The sequence below is a fragment of the Porites lutea genome, chromosome 12, assembly GCF_958299795.1.
Source record: "Porites lutea chromosome 12, jaPorLute2.1, whole genome shotgun sequence".
In the NCBI taxonomy this organism is placed as follows: domain Eukaryota; kingdom Metazoa; phylum Cnidaria; class Anthozoa; order Scleractinia; family Poritidae; genus Porites; species Porites lutea.
Window position 1 is genome coordinate 624,213 of NC_133212.1, and position 10,845 is coordinate 635,057.

Genomic DNA, 10,845 nt, shown 5'->3' on the forward strand with positions numbered 1-10,845 from the left:
AGAAATTCGGCCAATCTAGTACGCAACACAAGGATAAAACCGAAAACCTTAGAAGAAAAAAAACTTACCTTAGACAAGACGGTGTTCAGAGTGGCACTTTGTAATACCTATTGCACTTTGTAATAACACTTGTCGCACTTTGTAATAAAAAAGCTGTCGTACTTTGTAATAACAGCTAACAACAGACTATCGCACTTTATAATAAAATAAGCTGTAGTACTTTGTAATAACAGCTAATAACAGACCATCGCACTTTGTAATAAAAAAGCTGTCGTACTTTGTAATAACAGCTAATAACAGACCATCGCACTTTGTAATAAAATAAGCTGTCGCACTTTGTAATAAACTTGAAATGTATGGTTGGAGGACATGTATACCCAATAATAAGTATCATCATCGACCACAACAACAACAGTAATAATAACAATAATAATTGTTTATTGTTATTATTATTGAACATGTTTTATGATGATTATTATTTATATAAGTCGATATATGGGCCACTCATAAGACGGCCACCACAATAACACAGAATAATGTACTATTTATTTCCAACATCTAAGCATAACTTGATTGACACAATGACGTAATTTGATGTCATTTTGAAGTCATGTTCTTGAATTCATTGGCAAAATCCAATTCCATAATTTTTCCCTCGAAGCGAAAAATACTCAAATATTAAGGTGTCTGACAAAATCAAGAAGTTGGCATTTTGATAATTAGAATTATCTTAAACGATACGTCATTCATTGTTAAAAAAGAACCAGGCACCTTTTCGTGGCCTACCCACAGATGTCAAGTTAAAACTCGTTTTCGTGACTCGTAGGTTGGCTTTTCAGATCATCTGCCGCGTATTTACTTCTCCTGTAGTGGGGTAGCGGGAAACGTCAGCTTTTTCTGAAAATACTCATAAGAATGTTTGGACCTTCAAGTGGTGTCGTGCCTGAATTGTGGCGAATATGCGGTATGTAGGTCTTGGATGGCTTATCATCATGGCTATATGTTGGCGAAACAAGTAGCATACTTCAAAGCTCTAGACAGAGACAGCTCATTATTTAGCTAGGGAGAAAGAAGGCGTGGCAAGAAAAGGCGAAAAAGTGCCTTGTTACAACTTACATAGGAGTGGAACTTGAGCATAAACGTTCGAGACTGAGATCTTTTGTTAGTGTCATTGTACTTAGATTTGCTTTTCTTGTTTGCCCTTTTTTTGCGTTTTGTTATCTTATCTTAGCTGCGCTACACTTAGTCACATTTTCTGATTATTATGAATCTATTTTGTTTCATGTCGGTTCTAGCGCATTCGAAATTTCCACAAAATTAGCAGTTATTGTAGCACAATGAGGTGGACAATTGATATCGAGAGAGAATGAGCTAGATCATTCTCTTGATATGAAATAGTGCGATATATAATAATGATGATGATGATTGTCTGATTATGATAGTGATTGTGGCACCGTGTTGTGCTCGATATTTGTGTTTTTTGGTTCTGTTAGTATAGCGCTTATTCATGGCATTAAAACACTAAAATCTCGTTATATCACAGATCCTATCCTCGAGGGCAATGAAACCGGATTTCTCCGTTACCCGTGTTACTAGTAAAACTTTCAAAATATTTTGCTTATACAGTCAGGGACACCTTACTTTTAGGCAAAACCCGATAATACAGATAGCAGCTAAATTCCAATACAAAATCCCTTCACTACGGACGCTTGCTGTTATGGACACTATCTCACAGTCTCGAGGTTTTCCGCAAAGAAAGAGTTTTACTTTCCTACAAAGATCTTAAAGCAGTAAAGCCGCAGTTGATGTGAACACTTTCCTCCGCCCTCACTTCGGAAATCGGTACTGAAAACCGTTCAGTGGAATGCTATTATTATAATTATTTATATATTATATGATTATTGTTACTGTTGTTGCTGTTGTCGATGATGATATTTATTATCGGGTTTACATGTCCTCCGACCATACATTTCAAGTTTATTACAAAGTGCGACAGCTTATTTTATTACAAAGTGCGACAGCTTTTTATTACAAAGTTCGACAAGTGTTATTACAAAGTGCGACAATTTTATTACAAAGTGCGACAGAAAAGACGGTCCTCTAGCCCTGTGAGCTTGCTTTTTGCTGAGTAACCTCCTTCTTGCCCGTCCCTTAACAGTTTAGATTATTCTTATGGCATAGACGGTAAAAATTTATACTTATTGGCTTGAAACGACAATTTTGGCAATCTTGGCTCTAAACGACAACGTTATAATAGAAGGAACAACAATCTTTATCTTTTCATCAATCTTTATTTTCCTTGATTCTCCTTTTTCACTGAAATACACGGACCAGCAGGTAACTTGTTCTATTCTTGATCATCGGTCGAGTATTCTGTTATGTACAAGTGTAATTTTTAATCAGATTTAGATTTTTAGGGTTTTATGATTAAGACTTTTATACCTTATCATAGGAAATTAACGCTCCATGAAATTAACGCGAATTTTAACGATTCGCATTAATTTAAGTAGCGTTAATTTTGTTGAGCATTAATTTCCGCGACGTTAATTAAGTGCAGCATTAATTTCTGCGCTCTTAATTTCCAGTATTTTAATCCCAATTTTGGAACCTGTCCAGACATTCTTGACACCTAAAAAACATTAACTACAAGCTTTCTTTCTTCCCATTTACCCTTTATTTTTCATCTTTCACAAAAGCTAAGGAGAAGGTTTACAATATTTCGAGTTCATGTTCATCGTTGTCGCTGTCAAAAGTGAGGTCAATATCTTCTCCTTTGATTTCGGCCAAGATAGATTTCGAATCGTCAACATAGTCTTTCTCGACAGAATATGAGAATCGCGTTAATTTCCTTTATTATGAAATTGTACCTCCTCTTTCGCGTTAATTTTTTTTATTCGAAAGTCGTTTGCCATTAAATTCGCGTTAATTCAAGTCGCGTTAATTTCCAATACCTTAATTTCATGGAGCGTTAATTTCCTATAATAAGGTATAACATTTTATAGGTATTTTTATTTGTACTTGGTTATCACTATTATTTCTATTCAATTCAGTTTATCATATAGAGCCTCTATGGATAGCAGTTTTTATCTTGTCTTGGCTTTATGGTCCCGGATGTGAAATACAACGAGGCTTACATCTCCTTCGTTTTAGTCCATCCAGAGTGGCGCCGAGGGGGGATTGGAACCTATATAATTTATCACTTAATTCAAACTTGCTTGGGTAAAGACGTGACACTCCATGTATCAGTCACGAATCCAGCCATGCAAATGTTTCAGAAATTTGGTTTCAAACCCGAGGAGTTCATACATGACCTTTATAACCGCTATTTACCCGACGATAGTCCGCAGTGTAGGCATGCGTTTTTTCTTTGACTTAGGAGATAAGGAAGAAGTTTTAAAAAGTTACAACCAGTAAACAAAGTAAGGAAACGATAACACCTTTACAAAATAAACGACGCAGTGTTAATTTGGGTCGGAGCTTAATAAAAGCCGTTGAAACGGCATGTTTCAAACAAAGGAAACTTGTTTTCATAGGGGAAGACTAAAAGCACCATAATTTTTTTATCAGTATTTAAGCATCAACACTTAAGAGTGAAGGTTGACGGATTTTATTTCACCGTTTTGATACTTGTCATAGGGATGTCACCAGTGCTGATTGCCACCTCGTTGTCTTGTCGTTCACGCTGTCGCGCGCTCACAGTATAAGCCCTTTTTCCAAAAGAACACGGACATACCATTTGCTTCATCTTCGTCCTGAATCTTTGGTTCAGCAAAGCGTAAGCAAAGGGATTGACGGCAGAGTTAAAACTCATTATCGTGTGCGCGATAGGAGTTGTTAAAGGACTCAGTTTTACGGAGTCAGCATATTCGTGTATCAGGTGCAATATTCCGTCTGCCCCCCAAGAGATTACAAGAATAGCACTGATGGAAACAACCATCAAGGTGACCCGCTTCCTTAACGCCAACACACCCTGTATACAAAACAAATACAAAAACCACAGGTTACCCAATTGTACAATATAAGTGACCTATAAAACCGATTGTTTTATCTTGTCTACCTTTGTTATGACCGTGAAACCTTAAATTTTGGGTCCAACTTAAGATGGCCGGAATTGAAGCCTAATAACTTGTTCTGTATAATGAAAAGATTTAAACCTGAGAGTCCAAACTGTAAGATCATGAAGCAGGAAACTTGACACTATTTGAAACCCGAAACACCATAATGGTCAAAATACCATAACCCTTTGTTGCCATACACACCATTATAACTTTAATACGTAAGGGAGGGAGTAAACCCGGGTTAAAGGCCAGCTAAATCCCCAGGGGGTACTTCCTGTAATAGACCTTTTTACCGATACGGCAGCCATATTGAATTTATTAGATTTAAGGAGTATTATGGGATGCCCAGGGGGGCACTCGCTCAGTATTTACGCGCGGTTTTAGGGCAACAAGAGAACTTCACTGTATATTTCTCGAGAAAAACATTATCACAAGAATATCATTATTACATCGAAACACGGCACAACGATCTTTTTTTCCCATAACAATCTTTTTCTAGGAAAACTTAAAAAGGAAAATTGGCCCAAAAAGCCCGCGTACATACTGATGCGAGTATATCTGATCGTTCTCATGCCCCCTGGGCATCCCATCCAATTAATTCAATATGGCCGCCGTATCGGTAAAAAGGTCTATTGCCTATACTGGCTCCGCCCGAAAAGGGTACCTCTGCTGTCAAAAATAGTATATAAAAGGATAAGGACTCGGACATCGAGGGAGAGCCTCCCCGTATAATGCATTGTTGAGTATTCCACTTTCTGGGGCTAAACCTAGTTATGACCTACCGCATACCTGTTGATGATGTGTAAGTACATTATCACTGTGCTTGAACCATAACGTGTACACCACCTTGGAGTATAACAAGACCAGCAAAATCAACAGAGCATAATCAATTGAAGTGTAGACAGTAAAGAGGGCCTTTACGCCTTCCTCAGTTAATAAGGAAATGCAGTAGTTAGAACTATTTTCCTTCGCAGAACGGCTCCGTTTCATGAATCCTGGGATTTTGTTTATTGCTGCGAGGATCCAAATTCCAGGAATAATCACCTAAAATAAAGAGTTAGAATGATATTTAAAAACGTGAATCACACATCTAAAAGTCAGTTATTTTTGCCGAGACGAAAAAATGTCTCAGATACAAAGTTCGTCTCTGAGAATGGAGAGGCGAGACCAGGACACCATCCGCAACCCTCCCCATCAGATCTGCCCGCGATGTGTCTACCTGTTTCTCAATCAGTTTGCCTCAACACGTGCCAGCCACGAGCCAGCATATATAGACGAGCGAGGAAGAAGGCCTATAGCCTGCGTAGCAGGGGTCGAAAGTGGTAGGGATTGGGAGGAAGGAAAAAGGGTGGCGGGGGTCGGGGAGATGGGGAGAGAGTGTAAGGGTTTCCTTCCCTTTTCCCTGTCGCGCTTTTCTCCCTCATCTCCTACCCCTCCTCTTTTTGTGTATACCACGAAGGCAAGCCTGTTTACTTAGCTGTCTTTCAAAAGACAGCGTTACGCTTAGTAAGTTATGTCCATCGGATACAACAAAAAAAACAAGGCTACTTTGTGTTGACAAATTTCCTGCATAAACATCTTATTTCAAAGAAACACACCTTTACTTTGCGAAACGTTAGCTTTCCGCGGTTTCCATAGGGATGTACAACGGCAAAGTATCGTTCAAAGGCAACAACAAGCAGTGTAAATATTGAGGCCTCCGCTCCAGTAAATGCTAATCCTCCCCCTGTTACAACTGCGCATAAAACTGTCCCAGGGATCCCCTTTGGATGGTCGACATTGTGGCTTAAAATAATACTTGGTGTAATAAATGTTACGTAACAGATGTCCGCTGCTGCCAGGTTGACAAGTAGATAGTTGATGGGTGTCCTGTGGAATAATATGGTCAGCTATTACTGGTAATACATCGTTTTAGCCAAGGCTAAAAGCGAAGCTCCAGTGGGATTTTTAAGAAAGAGTCGTTCTCAAGTAATTCAAATGGTTTTGGTTGATCTCAAAAATAAACCTTTGAAGTCAAACCGTGCATAAAGTCAACAACCCCTGGAGATATTCTTAAAATCACTTTCTGCGTTTTACTAACCCATCATGCACCTTTGCTATAAATACGATCAGGTATTCAGGTTAGCAACTGCTAGTTTAAGTTTACCTCATTTGTCGATTTTTCATCACTACAGCACAGACGAAACAGTTTCCCACGATGCAGGTGATAATTAATATGGAATTTATTATTGTTAATGCGACATCAGCCGACTCCTCAGACATGGCTGAAGGCTGTAAGTCGTGTTACACCCAAGTAATCTGTGTGAAAACAATTTTAAGTAGCGCTTTGTTAGCTATTGGGTATTGCATTAGCCATTAGCTCAAACAGGGTTTTTCCTCTGTATACAATTACCAAACGTAAAGCGAACGGGAGGTAAAAATGAGCAATAATTGTACGCGACCAAATCCTAATTTTTCGCCCATTTTTATTTATTGTAACACATCATGTAACCAAAACCGAAACGAATACAGACATGCTTATGAAGTCAAATGGTCCATAATTTGTATCCGGTTTTTTCCGATTGTTTGATTTGTTAATTCACAGTCTTGTACGGCGACGGAAATGAATTACGGTTTACTAGTTAATCTGGTTAATGTGCCCTTTTCCTTCAAAAAGTACGTTTACCTGAATTTGAGGAAGAATTTTTTCTCCAGCATTGGCATCTAATTCAAATAATTCCTTCTGGATCATGGTATTTAGCAGCCCCTTTACGCTTTCGGCTTTTCAAGGAAGATCCCCTTTTTACTGATAGCAGCGATAAACAGCTACTTCAATTAATTAATGTTGTCTGATTTTAAGTCTATGCAATGTGTACACTACATGAACCGGATAGACATTCATGTCGACATGAAAAAGCTAACGTTGCAATATAAACACCTATCCAATATGTGACAATCTACCTTCGGGGGAAAAGAATGGTAATTCGAACCCGAGACTTAAGCGTTTTTATCAAATCCGAGCCCGAGACTTTACTTCTAAAAAATTTCGAGCCCCGAAACTCTAAGCGCCCAAGATTTACAATGGTGCAAATCAGTAAAACTGACTAAAATGACCGAAAACGTCAATGAAAGCTGGCGGAAGGCCACCAATTTACTGCTTTCTCTTGCTTAACTATCATCTTAATCTAACAGCTTAGTTCGATAAGCTGTTGCCACGAAACTCTGAAAATTCCGATCGACTCCTGAAGACCAAACGGAAAGAAAAAACGACAGATTCGAGACTCCGAGACTTCGAGACCCTTGCAAAACGCTTCTGAGATTTCGAGATCGGGCCAAAATTTTCTGACACCCACGTCAGTTTTTCGATGTACCAGTCTATACCCCTACTTTCAAGATCGGCGCGGCGTATCTTCGCTTTAATTTGTTACAGAAGTCGCGTTGTACCAAAATTTCCGTTCTTTTAAGTGAGCAAGCCGCTATCCGAAATGATTTTCGTGCCGGCGTATTAAAGAGCTACACGGTAAAGTGTATAGACATACGACTACAAGGCAAGAGCAGATAGCGAAGGTTATATGGCCGGTCAGGCCGAGGTAGCTGTAAATCTTTTGTAATTCACCTTAACCGTTTAAAGTTGTTACGTTGTCAGTGCCACTTAATTGTATAAACCCTCACAAACCTTTGCCTCAGTTGTGATTTTACGACAGAGTAATTTCTTCATGGCTTAGTTTGGTAAATTTTTATGAAGTTACCCGGCGGTGCGATCTTACCGCGGAAGCTTTCTGTCAAAATTATTTGGAAATGGAAAAATGTATTAACGACAATGGGTGGTCAAAAATAGGAAATTAAAAGCTTAGAAGCAGGTGATATTCCATATGTTGAAGTAACGAAAAAAAAGACCTACGGTATACTCGCTTGCTTCTAACTAGAATCTACGACGCAACGGACACTGTAAAAATGAAGGACAAAAGAGGAACTCACGACGGGTGTACTTTTTCTTTTCTTTTTTTCAAAATTATCTCCGAGACACGGGAATAGATTTCGAGTTCCTTTGTTCACCGGCACATACACAAACCGGCTTCAAGAACTAAAAAAAAACAAGCCCAAATGACTTCATGCTGATCAGAAGAGAGCGAGGGAATTTCTTTATCTTTGAGGGCAATTTTCGTAATCAAGGGTGCGCATAAGATCCAGGGAATGTAAGAACGTCTCGCGTTGAACTGGTTGTTCGCAAATTTCATGCTGTTCAAGCTTTTGTGGAGGAAACGCAGATGGTGCAAATCTCTAAGAATGAAGCCTTCGTTGTTTTGGCTTCAAGCAATCAACCTAAATTAAAGGAGCAGTTTAGTAATTAGCATCTTCCAGAAAACAATTTCTAATCATATCATGTTGTCCAAGGTGAAAAAGACTCTTGCAGTGGAAAACAGTGGCTGCCGTAATAATCCGGCTAAGCTTAATCTCGTAAGCAACACAAGGATAAAACCAAAAACCTGTGAAGAAAAAAAATTACCTTAGACAAGACGGTACTCCAGTCCTGTGAGCTCGCTTTTTTGCTAAGTAACCTCCATATTGCTCGTCCCTTAGCGTTTTAGATTAGAGCGGTTTTCACTTGACTGTCGAAAGGGATTGGTTTTGGTTTTGGTTTTGGTTTTACTACGCCCTTTGGTTGGCTAGTGTATTTACTTTGGTTTTGGTTTTACGACAGTCAAGGGAAAACCGCTCTATTCTTATGGCAAAGACGGCAAAATTTATAGTTAATGCAAATGAGCAGACAAAGACGGTATTTTTTGGTGCAAGGGCAATTTTGACTCGAAACGACAACGGTACAATAGAGGAAACAACAGGAAAAATCTTTATTTTTCCTTGATTCTCCCTTTTCACTGAAATACACGCACCAGCAGTTAGCTTGTTCTATTTTTGACTGGTCACCTGTCGAGTATTCTGTTATGTACAAGAACAAGGAGCAGTGGTAAACTTAGACTCCCATCTATAGGTTAGAATGTACGAAAGAAGACTTTTCATCATGGTTGTCTAATTTTTAATCAGATTCAGATTTTTAGATGTTTATGTTTTTTTCTAGTAATTTAATATTTTAGTCTTTTTATGATAATAACATTTTATAGCTATTTTTATTTGTAGTTAATTATCGCTTTTATTGCTATTCAATTTAGTTTATCATATAGGGCCTCTATGGATAGCAGTTTTTATCTTGTACAAAACCTGAAGGAGTTACCCTATTGAAATAAAGGTTTCTATCTAAATACATAGGTCTACATAGACATGAACTGCAAAGGACCACAAACGAATATGCCGTAGGAAGTAGGATCTAAGGAGACCTGATCAGCAAAAACACCGTAAAATTCCGAAAATAATCCCTGGGGCTTATATTTTTTAAAATCCCTTTTTGAGAGGCTTATTTCTGGAGGGGCTTATATTCGGATGGGCTTATCTGTGGAGGGAAATTTGCGTTTCAAAGTTGATTGGGCTAGCCTTATAGTTGGAAGTAAATTTACCATTTTTGCGTTGTTTTATTTTCGGAATTTTACGGTATAGCTGTCTACGGCTACGACTCTGCTCTGTTTTGGGTTCTTTCGGTGTCGTACTGATGTCTTGAAGTGGTTAATTTTCACGTAGGACAATCAGCTTTGCACAATTCAATTGTCTACTATGTACAAATACGTATGATATATAAACATATATACCTATATTATTTGAAATAGTATACAAAAGACAAAACAAATTTACACTATGACACAATCCCATCTTGCAGGTGACAGTTTCGAAAAGCTGTTTTTTTGTTTTTGTTTTCATTTCACATTAGTTGATGTTATTCAATGAAGACGATCGTTTGTTTCTTGGTTTGTTGTTTGTTTTTTAATAGCCTTAAGTCTCGGGTGCTGTAATGCATAATTATAAAGACAAGAAAAAGTTACCCTGTTGTCCTTAGATATAGGGCTACTCACAAACAAGGGCTGACGCTCTAAGCCAGTATTAAGGTCGTAAGGCAATTGATAAAACAGTTTCTTGTGTTTCGCTTCCCCACCCCTCCCCTCTCCTTACCTATGTAGCATCACAGTTTCTTTAGAAGTTTATATGGTTTTCATACAGAATGCTTACCGGCGTGACGTCATGTCGGCCACGACGGCAGCGTTTTATCAACTTTTTCGCATTTATGACAGCGTACTGGAAATTAAATCTCAAATCTAGGTGAATTCTCTGGGACGGCACCCAAGTATAAAATCAGGAGAAAGAGAAAATTCGTCGTCGCGCGTTTAAGTCCTCCATGAAACGTCGTATACGGGTATTTTACGTCGTAGTTGTGCATTGACGGCAAAGATATCTACCGTTTTGCTTTCAAAAGCCATTGCTTTTTTGACGCTCCACTTGCCATCGCCGTCTTCGTTGCTATAAGCTACCTAGTATTATGTTGGTGTTTTAAGGCAATCCTATGGGAGTTGAATGTTCTCGTAAGAAGACAATTTCTTTTTACATTTATAAGGGCAGGATGACCACAACAGCGGTGTCAAAACCCATTTTCGAATTGCCCTTAGCCTTTTTATCAAAGCGAGTGCAAACCTTTCCGCATGAAAATGAGTTTAATTTGTGAGTGAATAAAACTTCTTTTCACATGAAATGATAAGCACCAGAACTCGCTTTGAAAACGAGGCCAAAGGTAATGCAGGGATGCTTGTTACTGTCGATACACATTTTCCTGGGAAATTATCCCCGCCCTTTCACTCAGTTGGTCTTGCTGTGTCATCGGAATGCTGCCAGTGGTGTGACCAGTGTCATTGTCCTGTGGTTCACCCCG